General features: G+C 39.4%; 1 protein-coding gene across 10 annotated transcripts in view; it reads right to left on the reverse strand.

Moving 5' to 3' along the window:
• Positions 1-20,647, reverse strand: part of ENOX2 (ecto-NOX disulfide-thiol exchanger 2) — a 278,132-nt gene that overhangs the window by 183,239 nt on the left and 74,246 nt on the right. The window contains exon 1 of one of the 10 annotated variants that reach the window (XM_063660719.1): positions 16,376-16,469. The exons of the other annotated variants lie outside the window; for them this stretch is intronic. The gene's annotated coding sequence lies outside the window, so the exon portion shown is untranslated. Of the gene's footprint in view, positions 1-16,375; positions 16,470-20,647 lie in introns of those variants that run through there. 10 annotated transcript variants of the gene reach the window in all.

Genomic DNA, 20,647 nt, shown 5'->3' on the forward strand with positions numbered 1-20,647 from the left:
AGCATAGGTTGAGTATCCCTAATCTGAAATTCTGAAATCTAAAACACTCCAAAATCCAAAATTTTTTGAGCAGTGACATGACACTAAAAGAAAATGCTCATTGGAGTATTTCAGATTTCAGATTTTTGAATTACGAATGCTTAACCAGTAGGTATAATGCAAATATTCCAAAATCTGAAAAATCCCAAAATCTGAAACACTTCTGGTCCCAAGCATTTTAGATAAGGGATACTCAACCTACACTGGCATAACAACAGATACATACACCAATGGAACAAAATAGAGAGCTTAGAAATAAATCCATTCCTTTAAAGTCAATTGATTTTCAACAAAGGTGCTAAGAACACACACGGAGAAAGGATAGTCTCTTCAATAAATGGTGCTGGGAAAACTGTATATGCACATTCAGAAGAATGACATTAAACCTTATCTTACACATATACAAAAATCAACGCAATATGGATTAGGGACTTAAATGTAAGACCTAAAGCTGTAACACCACTATAAGAAAATGAAGAAAGGTGGTGGCTGGAAAGATGGGTGAATAGGAACAGCTCTGGTCTGCAGCTCCCAGCAAGATCAACGCAGAAGGCGGGTGATTTCTTCACTTCCAACTGAGGTATCTGGCTCATCTCATTGGGACTGGTTAGACAGTGGGCACAGCCCAAGAAAGGTGGGCTGAAGTAGGGTGGGGCATCACCTCATGCAGGAAGCTCAAGGGGTCAGGGAACTCCCTCCCCTAGCCAAGGGAAGCCATGAGGGACTGTGCCATAAGGAACGGTGAATTCGACCCAGATACTATGCTTTTCCCACGGTCTTCACAACCCACAGACCAAAAGATTCCCTCGGGTGCCTACACCACCAGGACCCAGGGTTTCAAGCACAAAACTGGGCAGCCGTTTGGGCAGACACCAAACTAGCTGCAGTTTTGTTTTCATACCCCAGTGGTGCGTGGAACGCCAGCAAGACAAAACCGTTCACTCCCCTGGAAAGGAGGTTGAAGCTAGGGAGCCAAGTGGTCTAGCTCAGTGGATCCCACCCCCATGGAGCCCAGCAAGCTAAGATCCACTGGCTTGAAATTCTCGCTGCTAGCACAGCAGTCTGAAGTTGACCTTGCATGCTCGAGCTTGGTGGAGAGAGGGACATCCGCAATTACTGAGACTTGAGTAGGTGGTTTTCCCCTCACAGTATAAACAAAGCCACCAGGAAGTTCAAATGGGGTGGAGCCCATGGCAGCTCAGCAAAGCCACTGTAGCCAGGCTGCCTCTCTAGCTTCCTCCTCTCTAGGAAAGGCATATCTGAAAGAAAGGCAGCAGCCCCAGTCAGGGGATTATAGATAAAACTCCCATCTCCCTGGGACAGAGCACCTGCGGGAAGGGGCGGCTGTGGGCACAGCTTCAGCAGACTTAAATGTTCCTGCCTGCTGGCTCTGAAGACAGCAGTGGATCTCCCAGCACAGCGCTCGAGCTCTGCTAAGAGACAGACTGCCTCCTCAAATGGGTCCCTGACCTCTTTGCCTCCTGACTAGGAGATACCTCCCAGCAGGGGTCGACAGACACCTCATACAGGAGAGCTCTGGCTGGCATCTGTTGGGTGACCCTCTGGGGTAAAGCTTCAAAAGGAAAAAAGAGGCAGCAATCTTTGCTGTTCTGCAGCCTCTGCTGGTGATACTCAGGCAAAAAGGGTCTCGAGTGGACCTCCAGCAAACTCCAGCAGACCTGCAGCAGAGGGGCCTGACTGTTAGAAGGAAAACTAACAAACAGAAAGGAATAGCATCAACATCAACAAAAAGGACCTCCACACAGAAACCCCATCTGATGGTCACCAACATCAAAGATCAAAGGTAGATAAATCCATGAAGATGAGGAAAAACCAGTGCAAAAAGTCTGAAAATTCCAAAAACCAGAATGCCTCTTCTCCTTCAAAAGATCACAACTCCTGGCCAGCAGAGAACAAAACTGGACAGGGAATGAGTTTGATGAACTGACAGAAGTAGGCTTCAGAAGGTGGATAATAACAAACTCCTCCGAGCTAAAGGAGCATGTTCTAACCCAATGCAAAGAAGCTAAGAACCTTGAAAAAAAAGGTTAGAGGAATTGCTAACTAGAATAACCAGTTTAGAGAAGAACATAAATGACCTGATGGAGCTGAAAAACACAGCATGAGAACATCATGAAGCATATACAAGTATCAATAGCCGAGTCGATCAAGAGGAAGAAAGGACATCAGAGATCGAAGATCAACTTAATGAAATAAAGCGTGAAGACAGATTAGAGAAAAAAGAATGAAAAGGAATGAATAAAGCTTCCAAGAAATATGGGACTATGTGAAAAAGACCAAACCTATGTTTGATTGGTGTACCTGAAAGTGACGGGAACAATGGAACCACGTTGCAAAACACTCTTCAGGATATTATTCAGGAGAACTTCTCCAACCTAGCAAGACAGGCCAACACTTAAATTCAGGAAATACAGAAAACACCACAAAGATACTCCTCGAGAAGAGCAACCCTAAGACATATAATCATCAGATTCACCAAGGTTGAAATGAAGGAAAAAATGTTAAGGGTAGCCAGAGAGAAAGGTCAGGTTACCCAAAAAGGGAAGCCCATCAGACTAACAGCAGATCTCTGCAGAAACTCTATAAGCCAGAAGAGAATGAGGGGCAATATTCAACATTTTTAAACAAAAGAATTTTCATCCCAGAATTTCATATCCACCGAAACTAAGCTTCATAAGTGAAGGAGAAATAAAATCCTTTAAAGACAAGCAAATACTGAGAGGTTTGGTCACCACCAGGCCTGCCTTACAAGAGCTCCTGAAGGAAGCACTAAATATGGAAAGGAAAAACAGGTACCAGCCACTGCAAAAACATACCTAATCACAAAGACCATCAACACTATGAAGACACTGCATCAACTAATGGGCAAAATAACCAGCTAGCATCATCATGACAGGATCAAATTCACACATAACAATATTAACCTTAAATATAAATGGGCTAAATGTCCCAATTAGCAAATTGGGACTGGCAAATTGGATAGAGTCAAGACCCACCGGTGTGCTGTAATCAGGAGACCCATCTGACGTGCAAAGACACACACAGGCTCAAAATAAAGGGATGGAGGAATATTTACCAAGCAAATGGAAAGCAAAAAACAAAAACAAAAACAAACAAACAAAAAAGCAGGGGTTGCAATCCTATTCTCTGATAAAACAGCCTTTAAACCAACAACGACCAAAAAAGACAAAGAGCATTACATAAAGGGATCAATGCAACAAGAAGAGCTAACTATCCTAAATATATATGCACCCAATACAGGAGCACCCAGATTCATAAAGCAAGTTCTTAGATACCCACAAAGAGACTTAGACTCCCACAAAATAATAGTGGGAGATTTTAACACCCCACTGTCAATATTAGAGAGATCAACGAGACAGAAAATTAATAAGGATATCCAGGACTTGAACTCAGCTCTGGACCAAGCAGACCTATTAGACATCTACAGAACTCTCCAGCCCAAATCAACAGAATATACATTCTTCTCAGCACCACATCATACTTATTCTAAAATTGACCACATAATTGGAAGTAAAATACTCCTCAGCAAATGCAAAAGAACAGAAATCATAACAGTCTCTCAGACAACAATGCAATCAAATTAGAACTCAGGATTAAGAAACTCACTCAAAACCGCACATGGAAACTGAACAATCTGCTCCTGAAAGACTACTAGGTAAATAACAAAATTAAGGCAGAAATAAATAAGTACTTTGACACCAGTGAGAACAAAGACACAATGTACTAGAATCTCTGGGACACAGCTAAAGCAGTGTTTAGAGAGAAATTTACACACTAAATGCCCACAGGAGAAAGTGGGAAAGATGTAGAATTGAAACTCTAACATCACAATTAAAAGAACTAAAGCAGCAAGAGCAAACAAATTCAAAAGCTAGCAGAAGACAAGAAATAACTAAGATCAGGGCAGAACTGAAGGAGATACAGACACGAAAAACCCTTCAAAAAGAAAATCAATGAATCCAGGAGCTGATTTTTTGAAAAGATTAACAAAATAGATAGACTACTATCCAGGCTAATAAAGAAGAAAGGAGAAAAGAATCAAATAGACACAATAAAACTGATAAAGGGGAGATCACCACTGATCCCACAGAAATACAAACTACCATCAGAGAATAGTATAAACACCTCTATGCAAATAAATTGGAAAATCTAGAACAAATGGATACATTCCTGAACACATAAACCCTCCCAAGACTAAACCAGGAAGAAGTCAAATCCCTGAATAGACCAATAACAAGTTCTGAAATTGAGGCAGTAATTAATAACCTACCAACCAAAAAAAGCCCAGAACCAGACAGATTCACAGCCAAATTCTACCAGAGGTACAAAGAGGAGCTGGTACCATTGCTTCTGTAACTATTCCAAACAATAGGAAGAAAGGGACTCCCCCCTAACTCATTTTATGAGGCCAGTATCATCCTGATACCAAAACCTGGCAGAGACACAACAAAAAAAAGAAAATTTCAGGCCAATATCCCTGATGAACATTGATGCGAAAATCCTCAATAAAATACTGGCCAACCGAATCCAGCAGCACATCAAAAAGCTTACCTACCACAATCAAGTTGGCTTCATCCTTGGATGCAAGGCTGGTTCAATACACGCAAATCAATAAATGTAATCCATCACATAAACGGAACCAATGACAAAAACGACACGATTATCTCAATAGATGCAGAAAAGGTCTTCCATAAAATTCAACACCCCGTCATGCTAAAAATTATCAATAAACTAGGTACTGATGGAACATATTTCAAAATAGTAAGAGCTATTTATGAAAAAACCACAGCCAATATCATACTGAATGGGCAGAAGCTGGAAGCATTCCCTTTGAAAACTGGCACAAGACAAGGATGCCCTCTCTCACCACTTCTATTCAACATAGTATTGGAAGTTCTGGCCAGGGCAATCAGGCAAGAGAAAGAAATAAAGGGTATTCAAATAGGAAGACAGGAAGTCAAATTGTCTCTGTTTGCAGATGACATGATTGTATATTTAGAAAACCCCATCGTCTCAGCCCCAAATCTCCTTAAACTGATAAGCAATTTCCGCAAGGTCTCAGGATACAAAATTAACGTGCAAAAATCACAAGCATTCCTATACACCAATAATAGACAGACAGCCAAATCATGAGTGAACTCCCATTCACAATTGCTACAAAGAGAATAAAATACCTAGGAATACAACTTACAAGGGACTCTTCAAGGAGAACTACAAACCACTGCTCAAGCAAATAAGAGAGGACACAAAGAAATGGAAAAACATCCCGTGCTCATGGATAGGAGGAATCAATATCATGAAAATGGCCATACTGCCCAAAGTAATTTACAGATTTAATATTATCACCATCAAGCTACCATTGACTTTCTGCATGGAATTAGAAAAACCTACTTAAAATTTCATATGGAACAAAAAAAGAGCCCATATAGCAAAGACAATCCTAAGCAAAAAGAACAAAGCTGGAGGCATCATGCTACCTGATGTCAAACTATGCTACAAGGCTACAGTAACTAAAACAGCATGGTACTGGTACCAAAACAGATATACAGACCAATGGAACAGAACAGAGACCTCAGAAATAATGCCACATATCTACAACAATCTGATTGTTGACAAACCTGACAAAAACAAGCAAAGGGGAAAGGATTCCCTATTTAATAAATGGTATTGGAAAAACTGGCTAGCCATATGCAGAAAACCGAAATTGGACCCCTTCCTTACACCTAATACAAAAATTAACTCAAGATGGATTAAAGACTTAAACATAAGACCTAAAACCATAAAAACCCTAGAAGAAAACCTAGGCAATACCATTCATGACTGAAACACTAAAAACAATGGCAACAAAAGCCAAAATTGACAAATGAGATCTAACTAAACTAAAGAGCTTCTGCATAGCAAAAGAAACTATCATCAGAGTGAACAGGCAACCTACAGAATGGGAGAAAAATTTTGCAATCTATCCATCTGACAAAGGGCTGATACCCAGAATCTACAAGGAACTTAAACAAATTTACAAGAATGAAAACAAACAACTCCATCAAAAAGTGGGCAAAGGATATGAACAGGCACTTCTCAAAAGAAGACATTTATGTGGCCAACAAACATATGAAAAAAAGCTCATCATCACCAGTCATTAGAGAAATGCAAATCAAAACCACAATGAGATACCATTTCACACCAGTTAGAACGGTGATCATTAAAAAGTCAGGAAACAAAAGATGCTGGAGAGGATGTGGAGAAACAGGAACGCTTTCACACTGCTGGTGGGAATGTAAATTAGTTCAACTATTGTGGAAGACAGTGTGGCGATTCCTCAAGGATCTACGACCAGAAATACCATTTGACCCAGCAATCTCATTACTGGGTATATACCCAAAGGATTATAAATCATTCTAATATAAAACACATGCACACGTATGTTTATTGCAGCACTATTCACAATCACAAAGACTTGGAACCAATCCAAATGCCCATCAATGATAAGACTGGATAAAGAAAATGTGGCACATAAATATAATGGAATAGTATGCAGCCATAAAAAAGGATGAGTTCATGTCTTTTGCAGGGACATGGATGAAGCTGGAAAGCATCCTTCTCAGCAAACTAACACAGGAACAGAAAACCAAACACTGCATGTTCTCACTCATAAGTGGGAGTTGAACAATGAGAGCACATGGACACAGGGAGGGGAACATCACACACTGGGGCCTGTCAGGGGGTGGGAGGGTAGAGGAGGAGAAATACCTAATGCAGATGACAGGTTGATGGGTGCAGCAAACCACCATGGCACGTGTATACCTATGTAACAAACCTGCACGTTCTGCACATGTATCCCAGAACTTAAAGTATAATTAAAAAAGAAAAACAAAACAAAGAAAAAAGGTACCATGACACTGGTCTGGGCAATGATTTTAGGGATAGGACCCCAAAAGCACACAACAAAAACAAAAATAGACAAATAGGATATACATCAATCTAAAAAGCTTCTGCAAAGCAAAGGAAACAACAGACTGAAGGGACAACCTACAGAATGGGAGAAAACATTTGCAAACCATTTATCTGATAAGGAATTACTATCCAAAATATGTAAGGAATTCAATTCAATAGCAGGAAAATAACCCGATTTTAAAAATGGACAAAGGACCTGAATAGACATTTCTCAAAAGAAGACATTCTGATAGCCAACAGGTATGTGAAAAGATGCTCAATGTTACTAATTATCAGTGAAATGCAAATAAAACCACAATGAGTTATCATCCCACACCTGACAGAATGGCTATTATCAAAAAGATGAAAGATAACATGTGTTAGTGAGAATTTGGAGAAAAGGGAGTGCTTGCACATTGTTGGTGGTAATATAAATTAGTACAGCCATTATGGAAAAGAGTATGGAGGTTCCTCATAAAATTAAAAATAGAACTACCATATGACCTAGCAATCCCACCTTTAGGTGTACATCCAAAGGAAATAAATTCAGTATGTCCAAACAGGTAGCTACACTTCCATGTTCATTGCAGCACTATTCATAATACCCAAGATGTGGAATCAACCTAAGTTTCCATCAACAGATGAATAAAGAAAATAAGGAAAATACATACAAAAGAATTCTATTCAGCATTTAAAAGGAAAGAAATCTTGTCATTTGCCAACAACATGGATGAAAGTGGAGAACATTATGTTAAGTGAAATAAGCCAGGCACAGAAAGACAAATACCACATGATCTCACTTATATGTGGAATCTACAAAAATTAAACTCACAGAAACAGAGTAGAATGGTGGTTACCAGGAAGTGGTTGGGGGATGAGGAGTTGAGGATATTATGGTCAAAGGGTGCAAAATTTCAATTAGAAAGGACGACTAAATTCAAGAGATCTATTGTAAAACATGGTGACTATGGTTAATAATAATGTATTGTATTCTTGAAAATCACTGAGAGTACATTTTAAGTGTTCTCACCACAAAATATGTTAAGTATGTGATGTAATACATATGTTAATTAGCTCAATTTAGTTACTCCACAATTTATGCATATTTCAAAACATCATGTCATTAAATATATACAACTTTTATTTGTTAATTAAAAATAAAATATTTTTTTAAAAAACAAAAGAAATGACTAATTCTCTGGGGAGGGGTGACCTCTTTAGTAAGTTATGTTTGAGCTCATTCTTAAAGAATAAGTAGGGCAGGCCGGGCGCAGTGGCTGCTGCAGGTAATCCCAACACTTTGGGAGGCCAAGGCAGGAGGATCACTTAAGTCCAGGGGTTTGAGGTCAGCCTGGGCAAAATGGCGAAACCACGTTTCTACAAAAAATAAAAAAAATTAGACAGGCTTAGTGGCACGCATCTGTAGTCCCAGCTACTCAGGCAGCTGAGGCAGGAGGAATTGCTTGAGCTCAGGGGGCAGAGGTTGCAGTGAGCCGAGATCGCACCACTGCACTCCAGCCTGTGTGACAGAGTGAGACTCCGTCTCAAAAAAAAAAAGAGAGAGAGAGAGAGAATAAGTAGAACACAGAGGAGAGGAAGTGAAAAGAGAGAACATTTCAGGCAAAAGGGATTGCTGGAGCAAAGGCACAAAGTGCACAGAATGCAAAAGTAAATTCAAGGAAAGTTAATGTTCCTGTAGGGCTTGAATGTACAGATGGTCCTTGACATATGATGGTTTGACTTACGATTTTTCAACTTCACAATGGTGCGAAAGCAACATCATTCAACAGAAATACTACTTCAAATTTTGAATTTTGATATTTTCCGAGGCTAGCAATATGTGGTACAACACTTTCTTGACATGCCAGGCAGCAGCAGAGAGCCATTCTGTTTTTCACTTTCAGTACAGTGTTCAATAAATTGCATAAGATATTCAATACTTTGTAGGGACATGGATGAAGGTGGAAACCATCATTCTCAGGAAACTATGGCAAGGACAGAAAACCAAACACCGCATGTTCTCACTCATAGGTGGGAATTGAACAATGAGAACACATGACACAGGAAGGGGAACATCACACACTGGGGACTGTTGTGGGGTGGGGGTAGGGGGAAGGGATAGCATTAGGAGATATACCTAATGCTAAATGATGAGTTAATGGGTGCAGCACACCAACATGGCACATGTATACATATGTAACAAACCTGCACGTTGTGCACATGTTCCCTAAAACTTAAAGTATAATAATAAAAAAAAGAAAAAAAAAGATATTCAATACTTTATTATAAAATGGGTTTTGTGTTAGGTGATTTTGCCCAACTGTAGGCTAATGTAAATGTTCTGAGCACATTTAAAGTAGTAGGCTAGACTAAGCTGTGATGTTTGCTAGGTTAGGTATATTAAATGCATTTTTAACTTACAATATTTTCAACTTATAATGGGTTTATTGGGATGTAACCCCATTGTAAGTCAAGGAGCATCTGTAATGTAAAAGGGTGCTGACAGGTAGAGTGACCATGCCTATCCTTTTATTTTACTATCAGACTTGGATGCTAACTGTCTTCTTGCATAGTTTAATCAGCATCACCTAGAACTCTAACAGAAGAACACCCACACTAAACTCCTCTAACAAAACCAGGCTACTGGCAGATATATAGAGGGGCAGAAAATCTGCAAAATAAAAGATGATCAGGAAAAATAAATGGGACAATGAAAAGTATAGAAATGATTTTTAAAGGATGCTCACCTCAAACACAACTGAGACAGTGTTGATGAGTGGCAGCAGACCTTAGGGGATAGGATGGCTGTTTCTCATAAGGATTTGAGCCGAGAATACCAGAAGCACAGTCTTATATGAAAAAAATCTAAAAAAATCTTCTAGTAGTGGTTTTCACTGCAAAATCAGAGCTTTCACATGGAGGCAGCATGCTAAAGACAGCCATTTGCCAATAGAGATCAAAAGTCATGATACAGGTCATCTTTAAATGCAAAGGGCAATAATTTATAAGTCAGATGCTGCTGATGTATGCATTTGACCAAGGATTCACATATTTGACCAGCCCACATCCACATATTAGACCATCTGTTCTTTATTAAAATAATATATTTTTCTGACTTTTTGGAACACAGGTCACCAACTTTGGTGTTACAGAATGGTCTTGGAGCTTCCTCTCCAAATATATCTCACTATCCTCACTCCCTCTTCCCTCTCTGATCTTTTACAACTTATCTTTCTTCTTCATTATTTTTTCTTCTCTTGCCTTAGGTCTTCTGAGAGCATCTATTGGAATTATTTGGGGCACTATCAATGACACTCAAGGGTTGAAAGAGCCTACAGATGTGTACGAAAAGCCCTCCAAGAGATATTAGTAGAATTCCTTAAAAAATCTGCATGACCTGGAATTGCCAAAATTCTTTTTTTTTTGTTTTTGTTTTTGTTTTTGTTTTTTATTATTATTATACTTTAGGTTTTATGGTACATGTGCGCAATGTGCAGGTTAGTTACATATGTATACGTGTGCCATGCTGGTGCACTGCACCCACTAACTCGTCATCTAGCATTAGGTATATCTCCCAATGCTATCCCTCCCCCCTCCCCCCACCCCACAACAGTCCCCAGAGTGTGATGTTCCCCTTCCTGTGTCCATGTGTTCTCATTGTTCAATTCCCATCTATGAGTGAGAATATGCAGTGTTTGGTTTTTTGTTCTTGTGATAGTTTACTGAGAATGATGATTTCCAGTTTCATCCATGTCCCTACAAAGGACATGAACTCATCATTTTTTATGGCTGCACAGTATTCCATGGTGTATATGTGCCACATTTTCTTAATCCAGTCTATCATTGTTGGACATTTGGGTTGGTTCCAAGTCTTTGCTATTGTGAATAATGCCACAATAAACATACGTGTGCATGTGTCTTTATAGCAGCATGATTTATAGTCCTTTGGGTATATACCCAGTAATGGGATGGCTGGGTCAAATGGAATTTCTAGTTCTAGATCCCTGAGGAATCGCCACACTGACTTCCACAAGGGTTGAACTAGTTTACAGTCCCACCAACAGTGTAAAAGTGTTCCTATTTCTCCACATCCTCTCCAGCACCTGTTGTTTCCTGACTTTTTAATGACTGCCATTCTAACTGGTATGCGATGGTATCTCATTGTGGTTTTGATTTGCATTTCTCTGATGGCCAGTGATGGTGAGCATTTTTTCATGTGTTTTGTGGCTGCATAAATGTCTTCTTTTGAGAAGTGTCTGTTCATGTCCTTTGCCCACTTTTTGATGGGGTTGTTTGTTTTTTTCTTGTAAATTTGTTGGAGTTCATTGTAGATTCTGGATATTAGCCCTTTGTCAGATGAGTAGGTTGCGAAAATTTTCTCCCATTTTGTAGGTTGCCTGTTCACTCTGATGGTAGTTTCCTTTTGCTGTGCAGAAGCTCTTTAGTTGAATTAGATCCCATTTGTCAATTTTGGCTTTTGTTGCCATTGCTTTTGGTGTTTTAGACATGAAGTCCTTGCCCATGCCTATGTCCTGAATGGTAATGCCTAGGTTTTCTTCTAGGGTTTTTATGGTTTTAGATCTAACGTTTAAGTCTTTAATCCATCTTGAATTGATTTTTGTATAAGGTGTAAGGAAGGGATCCAGTTTCAGCTTTCTACATATGGCTAGCCAGTTTTCCCAGCACCATTTATTAAATAGGGAATCCTTTCCCCATTACTTGTTTTTCTCAGGTTTGTCAAAGATCAGATAGTTGTAGATATGTGGCATTATTTCTGACGGCTCTGTTCTGTTCCATTGATCTATATCTCTGTTTTGGTACCAGTACCATGCTGTTTTGGTTACTGTAGCCTTGTAGTATAGTTTGAAGTCAGGTAGTGTGATGCCTCCAGCTTTGTTCTTTTGGCTTAGGATTGACTTGGCGATGCAGGCTCTTTTTTGGTTCCATATGAACTTTAAAGTCGTTTTTTCCAATTCTGTGAAGAAACTCATTGGTAGCTTGATGGGGATGGCATTGAATCTGTAAATTACCTTGGGAAGGATGGCCATTTTCACGAGATTGATTCTTCCTACCCATGAGCATGGAATGTTCTTCCATTTCTTTGTATCCTCTTTTATTTCCTTGAGCAGTGGTTTGTAGTTCTCCTTGAAGAGGTCCTTCACATCCCTTGTAAGTTGGATTCCTAGGTATTTTATTCTGTTTGAAGCAATTGTGAATGGGAGTTCACTCATGATTTGGCTCTCTGTCTGTTATTGGTGTATAAGAATGCTTGTGATTTTTGTACATTGATTTTGTAGCCTGAGACTTTGCTGAAGTTGCTTATCAGCTTAAGGAGATTTTGGGCTGAGACAATGGGGTTTTCTAGATATACAATCATGTCGTCTGCAAACAGGGACAATTTGACTTCCTCTTTTCCTAATTGAATACCCTTTATTTCCTTCTCCTGCCTAATTGCCCTGGCCAGAACTTCCAACACTATGTTGAATAGAAGTGGTGAGAGAGAGCATCCCTGTCTCGTGCTAGTTTTCAAAGGGAATGCTTCCAGTTTTTGCCCATTCAGTATGATATTGGCTGTGGGTTTGTCATAGATAGCTCTTATTATTTTGAGATACATCCCATCAATACCTAATTTATTGAGAGTTTTTAGCATGAAGGGTTGTTGAATTTTGTCAAAGGCCTTTTCTGCATCTATTGAGATAATCATGTGGTTTTTGTCATTGGTTCTGTTTATATGCTGGATTACATTTATTGATTTGCGTATATTGAACCAGCCTTGCATCCCAGGGATGAAGCCTACTTGATCATGGTGGATAAGCTTTTTGATGTGCTGCTGGATTCTGTTTGCCAGTATTTTATTGAGGATTTTTGCATCAATGTTCATCAAGGATATTGGTCTAAAATTCTCTTTTTTGGTTGTGTCTCTGCCCGGCTTTGGTATCAGGATGTTGCTGGCCTCATCAAATGAGTTAGGGAGGATTCCCTCTTTTTCTATTGATTGGAATAGTTTCAGAAGGAATGGTACCAGTTCCTCCTTGCACCTCTGGTAGAATTCAGCTGCAAACCCATCTGGTCCTGGACTTTTTTTGGTTGGTAAGCTATTGATTATTGCCACAATTTCAGCTCCTGTTATTGGTCTATTCAGAGATTCAACTTCTTCCTGGTTTAGTCTTGGGAGGGTGTATGTGTTGAGGAATTTATCCATTTCTTCTAGATTTTCTAGTTTATTTGCATAGAGGTGTTTGTAGTATTCTCTGATGGTAGTTTGTATTTCTGTGGGATCGGTGGTGATATCCCCTTTATCATTTTTTATTGCATCTATTTGATTCTTCTCTCTTTTTTTCTTTATTAATCTTGCTAGCAGTCTATCAATTTTGTTGATCCCTTCAAAAAACCAGCTCCTGGATTCATTAATTTTTTGAAGGGTTTTTTGTGTCTCTATTTCCTTCAGTTCTGCTCTGATTTTAGTTATTTCTTGCCTTCTGCTAGCTTTTGAATGTGTTTGCTCTTGCTTTTCTAGTTCTTTTAATTGTGATGTTAGGGTGTCAATTTGGATCTTTCCTGCTTTCTCTTATGGGCATTCAGTGCTATAAATTTCCCTCTACACACTGCTTTGAATGCATCCCAGAGATTCTGGTATGTTGTGTCTTGGTTCTCGTTGGTTTCAAAGAACATCTTTATTTCTGCCTTCATTTCGTTATGTACCCAGTAGTCATTCAGGAGCAGGTTGTTCAGTTTCCATGTAGTTGAGCGGTTTTGAGTGAGATTCTTAATCCTGAGTTCTAGTTTGATTGCACTGTGATCTGAGAGATAGTTTGTTATAATTTCTGTTCTTTTACATTTACTGAGGAGAGCTTTACTTCCAAGTATGTGGTCATTTTTGGAGTAGGTGTGGTGTGGTGCTGAAAAAAATGTATATTCTGTTGATTTGGGGTGGAGAGTTCTGTAGATGTCTATTAGGTCTGCTTGGTGCAGAGCTGAGTTCAATTCCTGGGTATCCTTGTTGGCTTTCTGTCTCGTTGATCTGTCTAATGTTGACAGTGGGGTGTTAAAGTCTCCCATTATTAATGTGTGGGACTCTAAGTCTCTATGTAGGTCACTCAGGACTTGCTTTATGAATCTGGGTGCTCCTGTATTGGGTGCATATATATTTAGGATAGTTAGCTCTTCTTGTTGAATTAATCCCTTTACCATTATGTAATGGCCTTCTTTGTCTCTTTTGATCTTTGTTGGTTTAAAGTCTGTTTTATCAGAGACTAGGATTGCAACCCCTGCCTTTTTTTGTTTTCCATTTGCTTGATAGATCTTCCTCCATCCTTTTATTTTGAGCCTATGTGTGTCTCTGCACGTGAGATGGGTTTCCTGAATACAGCACACTGATGGGTCTTGAGTTTTTATCCAATTTGCCAGTCTGTGTCTTTTAATTGGAGCATTTAGTCCATTTACATTTAAAGTTAATATTGTTATGTGTGAATTTGATCCTGTCATTATGATGTTAGCTGGTTATTTTGCTCATTAGTTGATGCAGTCTCTTCCTAGTCTCGATGGTCTTTACATTTTGGCATGATTTTGCAGTGGCTGGTACCGGTTGTACCTTTCCATGTTTAGCGCTTCGTTCAGGAGCTCTTTTAGGGCAGGCCTGGTGGTGAGAAAATCTCTCAGCATTTGCTTGTCTGTAAAGTATTTTATTTCTCCTTCACTTATGAAGCTTAGTTTGGCTGGATATGAAATTCTGGGTTGAAAATTCTTTTCTTTAAGAATGTTGAATATTGGCCCCCACTCTCTTCTGGCTTGTAGGGTTTCTGCCGAGAGATCCGCTGTTAGTCTGATGGGCTTCCCTTTGAGGGTAACCCGACCTTTCTCTCTGGCTGCCCTTAACATTCTTTCCTTCATTTCAACTTTGGTGAATCTGACAATTATGTGTCTTGGAGTTGCTCTTCTCATGGAGTATCTTTGTGGCGTTCTCTGTATTTCCTGAATCTGAATGTTGGCCTGCCTTGCTAGATTGGGGAAGTTCTCCTGGATAATATCCTGCAGAGTGTTTTCCAACTTGGTTCCATTCTTCCCGTCACTTTCAGGTACACCAATCAGATGTAGATTTGGTCTTTTCACATAGTCCCACATTTCTTGGAGGCTTTGCTCGTTTCTTTTTATTCTTTTTTCTCTAAACTTCCCTTCTCGCTTCATTTCATTCATTTCATCTTCCATGGCTGATACCCTTTCTTCCATTTGATCGCATCGGCTCCTGAGGCTTCTGCATTCTTCACGTAGTTCTCGAGCCTTGGTTTTCAGCTCCATCAGCTCCTTCAAGCACTTCTCTGTATTGGTTATTCTAGTTATACATTCTTCTAAATTTTTTTCAAAGTTTTCAACTTCTTTGCCTTTGGTTTGAATATCCTCCCGTAGCTCGGAGTAATTTGATCGTCTGAAGCCTTCTTCTCTCAGCTCGTCAAAGTCATTCTCCGTCCAGCTTTGTTCCGTTGCTGGTGAGGAACTGCGTTCCTTTGGAGGAGGAGAGGTACTGTGCTTTTTAGAGTTTCCAGTTTTTCTGCTCTGTTTTTTCCCCATCTTCGTGGTTTTATCTACTTTTGGTCTTTGATGATGGTGATGTACAGATGGGTTTTTGGTGTGAATGTCCTTTCTGTTGGTTTTCCTTCTAACAGACAGGACCCTCAGCTGCAGGTCTGTTGGAGTACCTGGCTGGCCGTGTGAGGTGTCAGTCTGCCCCTGGTGGGGGGTGCCTCCCAGTTAGGCTGCTCGGGGGTCAGGGGTCAGGGACCCACTTGAGGAGGCAGTCTGCCGGTTCTCAGATCTCCAGCTGCGTGCTGAGAGAACCACTGCTCTCCTCAAAGCTGTCAGACAGGGACATTTAAGTCTGCAGAGGTTACTGCTGTCTTTTTGTTTGTCTGTGCCCTGCCCCCAGAGGTGGAGCCTACAGAGGCAGGCAGGCCTCCTTGAGCTGTGGTGGGCTCCACCCAGTTCAAGCTTCCAGGCTGCTTTGTTTACCTAAGCGAGCCTGGGCAATGGCGGGCGCCCCTCCCCCAGCCTCGCTGCGGACTTGCTGTTTGATCTCAGACTGCTGTGCTAGCAATCAGCGAGACTCCGTGGGCATAGGACCCTCTGAGCCAGGTGCGGGCTATACTCTCCTGGGGCACCGTTTCCTAAACCCGTCAGAAAAGCACAGTATTCGGGTGGGAGTGGCCCGATTTTCCAGGTGCCCTCTGTCACCCCTGGAAAGGGAACTCCCTGACCACTTGCGCTTCCCGAGTGAGGCAATGCCTCGCTCCTGCCTCGGCTGGCGCCCGGTGCGCTCACCCACTGACCTGCGCCCACTGTCTGGCACTCCCTAGTGAGATGAACACTGTACCTCAGATGGAAATGCAGAAATCACCCGTCTTCTGCGTCGCTCACGCTGGGAGCTGTAGACTGGAGCTGTTCCTATTCGGCCATCTTGGCTCCTCCCTCGAATTGGCAAAATTCTTAATGAACATTTGAAATCATTAGAGTACATTTAACTCATTATTTCTCATGCCGTAAAACTATTAGAGCTGGAGTGGGCCTTAGAGACTATAAAACAATTTCTTCACTTTATATTTGGGAAAAATGAGAAGAGAGGTGAAATTATTTGTCCAAGGCAAATAGCTGTTGATAAAGGAACTGACAGATTTCTTAGGAAATGGCTTTTTTCTAGGTTGAAAGAAATGTACCGAATTACTTACCTAGCTTCCTTTCTATTGCGGGAAAAAAACACAAATAACATGACATCTACCCTCTTAACAAAATTTTAAATGTACAATAGAGTATCGCTAACTACCTGCACATTGTTGTACAGCAGATGTCTAGATCTTTTTCATCTTCCATAACTTTAGTTAGTTTTCTTCAAGGGTCTACTGAAGTTACATTTTTAGTGATAGCAACTCTCGTATGTTTGCAGGTAACTTCCAAAGCTTATTTTATATGAAGTCATATCAATATAATCTGGTGTCTTACTTCAAGTTGCTTCATTTTAATTTAATGAGAAGTATTCCAGGTTGTGTGAGAATGATACTCTCTTTTACACAGTTTTATATTTAAAGAATAGGACCTTGATATATTTTATTCCAGTAAAATTAAGAGGGCTCTTCAGCAAAGGCAGTAAGTAAAGTTAAAAGACAAGCTGCAGGCTGGGAAAGGATATTTACAAAGCATAGGGATTAGTATCCAGAATAATCTCCTTCAAATCAATAACAAAAAGACTAACAACCAAATAGAATAATGAGCAAATGATATGAATAGGCAATTCTCAGAAAAGGAAACCCACATGGCCAATAAACACATGGAAAGCTAATAAACCTCATTAATAAATGGGAAAATGCACATTAAAACACAGTGAGACATTATTTCATACCTATGAAATTGATGAAATATTTAAGACTGACAACACTGAGGGCTGGAGATGTGGAACCCCCATGAACTATCCGTGGAAGTATAAAGTGGTACAACAACTTTGGAGAACAATTTGGCAATATCTAGTAAAGTTGAAGATGCATACCTTCCGCAACCCAGCAACACCACTTTAAGGTGAAAAATATCTCACACACATGCACAAGATAACATGAAAAAATGATGTGTATTGGAATGCTTTTTGTAATAGTAAAAAATGAGAAGCAATCTGAGATGTCCATCAACAAGGAAATTGACAAATACATTAAGAAATAATCATTCATAAAATGAAATATTCAACAGCTGTTAAAATGAATGGATATGTATAGTAATATAGATAAATCTCAAAAATATATTGAGTGAAAAAAGCAAGTTACTTTATGATACATACAGTATTATACAAATTTTACAAACATTTAAACTATGCCAAATACTGTTCCTAAATTCATACATGTGTACAAACACATGGCTGGTAAAGGGCCACACCAACTTCGGGGGGGTACTTCCTCTGGGTATGAAGGGAGGGAAATTTCATTAGGGAAGGGCACAAAGTAAACTTCAACTGGTATATAGTATATCTGTATTCTTAAGTGGCTGGAAACAAATACAGAAAATATTCATGTTTGGTAAATCTGTATGGTGAGTATAACTGTACAGTAGTTCTCCCTTAACTGCAGTTTTGCTTTCCACAGTTTCAGTTATCTGTCAAGCACAGTCTGGAAATATTAAATGGAAAATTCCAGAAATAAACAATTCCTAAGTTTTAAATTGTGCACCATTCTGAGTAGCACAATTGAATCTCACTCATTCTACTCCATTTCATCCGAGGCATGGATGATTTATGCCCTCATTCAGAGTAGCCATGCTGTATACACTACCCACCCATTAGTCACTTAGTAGACCTCTCAGTTATCATGTCAATAGATTACAAGAGGAAGAAGGCTGAGTGCAATGCATAAGATATTATGAGAGAGAGAAAAAGAGAGAGAAGGAGGAAGAGGAGGACCATATTAATATAACTTATTACAGCATATTGTTATAATTGTTCTATTTTATTATTGGTTATTGTTGTTAATCCCTTACTGTACCTAATTTATATATTAAGCTTTATCATAGGTAGGTATAGGAAAAAATATGCATTATATAAGGTTCAGTACCATCCATGGTTTTAGGTTTCCACTGGGAATCTGGGAACATATTCCCTGTAGAAAAAAAGGACTACTGTATACCATGTTTTCTCTATATTTAAAATTTTTCATAATACGATGTTTTATGAAAGAATAGAGAAGTGTGTTTTCTTTACAACTATTGATAGTCACATTCAAAAACTAAAGTTAACCATGTGGTAGACATTATGTCAACTCTGAACCCTGTTTTGTCAGCCATCAACTTACACAGTCCAAACAGAGTTGGGCTTTGGTGCCCTTTTTGTAAATAAATAAATAAAAGTCCCATAAAGAGATAAGCATATGTAATTACACATTATAGTCGTTCACCATATGTATTGCCAAGTGCATACCAGGATCACATTTAAAACCATTCATTTTCTGTGCCTCAGAAGTGCTAGCATCTGCAGACATTAGATCCATATTCAAGCCAGTGAGATGAGTTACCATGGCCCTCTGTTAATTATACACAACATTCTCTACTTTCCTTGTGAAGAGTGCTGTGCTTGGCTTGGGTTCAGACATCAGTTTGGGGGGTAAAGTGTTTTTAGGTTTAAGAAAAAACAAGGTAGTGGTTTGTTGCTTTGTAAATGGTATAGGAAAATTCTTAAAAGTGAACAGGAGATAGTTCAAACATATACAACTGAAAGCTTGTTAGTAGCTAGAGCTCAGTGAAGGAAGAAAATCCTAGAAAGTCTAGGAAGGAAATGACTTCAACTAATTTTAGAAAGTGATTTATATGGTCTTAAAATGGTTTAAAAATAAATGGTCATTATTCAAATCACATAGACCAGTGGTTTCTGAGTCTATGTTAATATCAGGAAATTATACTCACTTATTGGGGCTTGGATAGATAAAACAGCCTGTGTGTTGATGGATACAACTCTACTAAATAGAGTAACCCAGCCAAAATGCAGAAACTTGTTAAAAGCATCTAAATTCATGGTAAGTGCAAATACACAATTATCTGCAGTCGGGATAAGCAAAATAAACAACACTCAGAACCATAAGAAGGTTCTAAAAAACATTCAAGATTGAGAACTTGACTTTTATGAGTTAGAAAAGTATTCAACGAGCAAAAGCAGTTCATGCTAAGCCAGGGTTTCATCCATTCAGTGTATTCAGGGACAGAGCCAACAATTCACAAGGTCTGAAAAGCCATGCGGTTTCTCCAAGTTTAGGCAGAGGCACAGCTACCTGTAAATGGGTTGATGTCTAAGTGTAGATAGATATACACACCAAATTACTGCACAACTTTGCAGTGATTCTGCCCCCTCTGACTGGAATGCTCTTCCCCACTTCTCTTTGCTAGGTTGCAATTACTCATTCTCTAAAAGCCTCTGCATGAACATTACTTCTGTGGGAAGCATTTCTACCTTTTCTACCCTCTACATCTCAGGTTCTGCTAGGCACTCTACTATGCTCTGACAATCCCCCATTACAGTACTTAAACTTTTTACAGAGTCTGTTGTCTTCCTTATTTGGCCATAAGCTCATGAGCCAAGAGTCATTCCTGTCTTGATTATTATATTTTTCCCCCAGCATGTTACAGTATCTGGCATACAGTAGAACTTGATAAATATCTGTTGACTATATTAATGAATAAATAAATGGATACATAGCCAGATAAAAGTATATTAATGTCTATCCAATTCTACACAGTTCAAAGTAACCTTTTTTTAAAAGCCAATGAGGAAAAAAAGTATGTTTGAAAACATGAGGATTTATGTGTGCATGTCTCTTTAAGTTTGATGATGATGGTGAAGTGTGCATGTGTTTATGGGTAAGGGAGGGACTTTCTAAATACACAAATACTGGTATACATAAATAATTCCTGAAGAGTCATAATTCCTCGGATTTATGTATTTATGCTCAAACTGTTTCCATCCATGTTTCATTTATTCTTACAACCTCCAAGCAAAAGAGATAAGGACAGATATTATCACTGTCATTTTTCCGAAGAGGAAATGGATTGAGAAGTGAAGTGAACCTGCTCAACTGCAAATGGTATCCCAATATCCGAGTTGATGCTCCAGCCACTAGAACAGTAT

This window comes from Pongo pygmaeus, chromosome X, assembly GCF_028885625.2.
Source record: "Pongo pygmaeus isolate AG05252 chromosome X, NHGRI_mPonPyg2-v2.0_pri, whole genome shotgun sequence".
Lineage (NCBI taxonomy): Eukaryota > Metazoa > Chordata > Mammalia > Primates > Hominidae > Pongo > Pongo pygmaeus.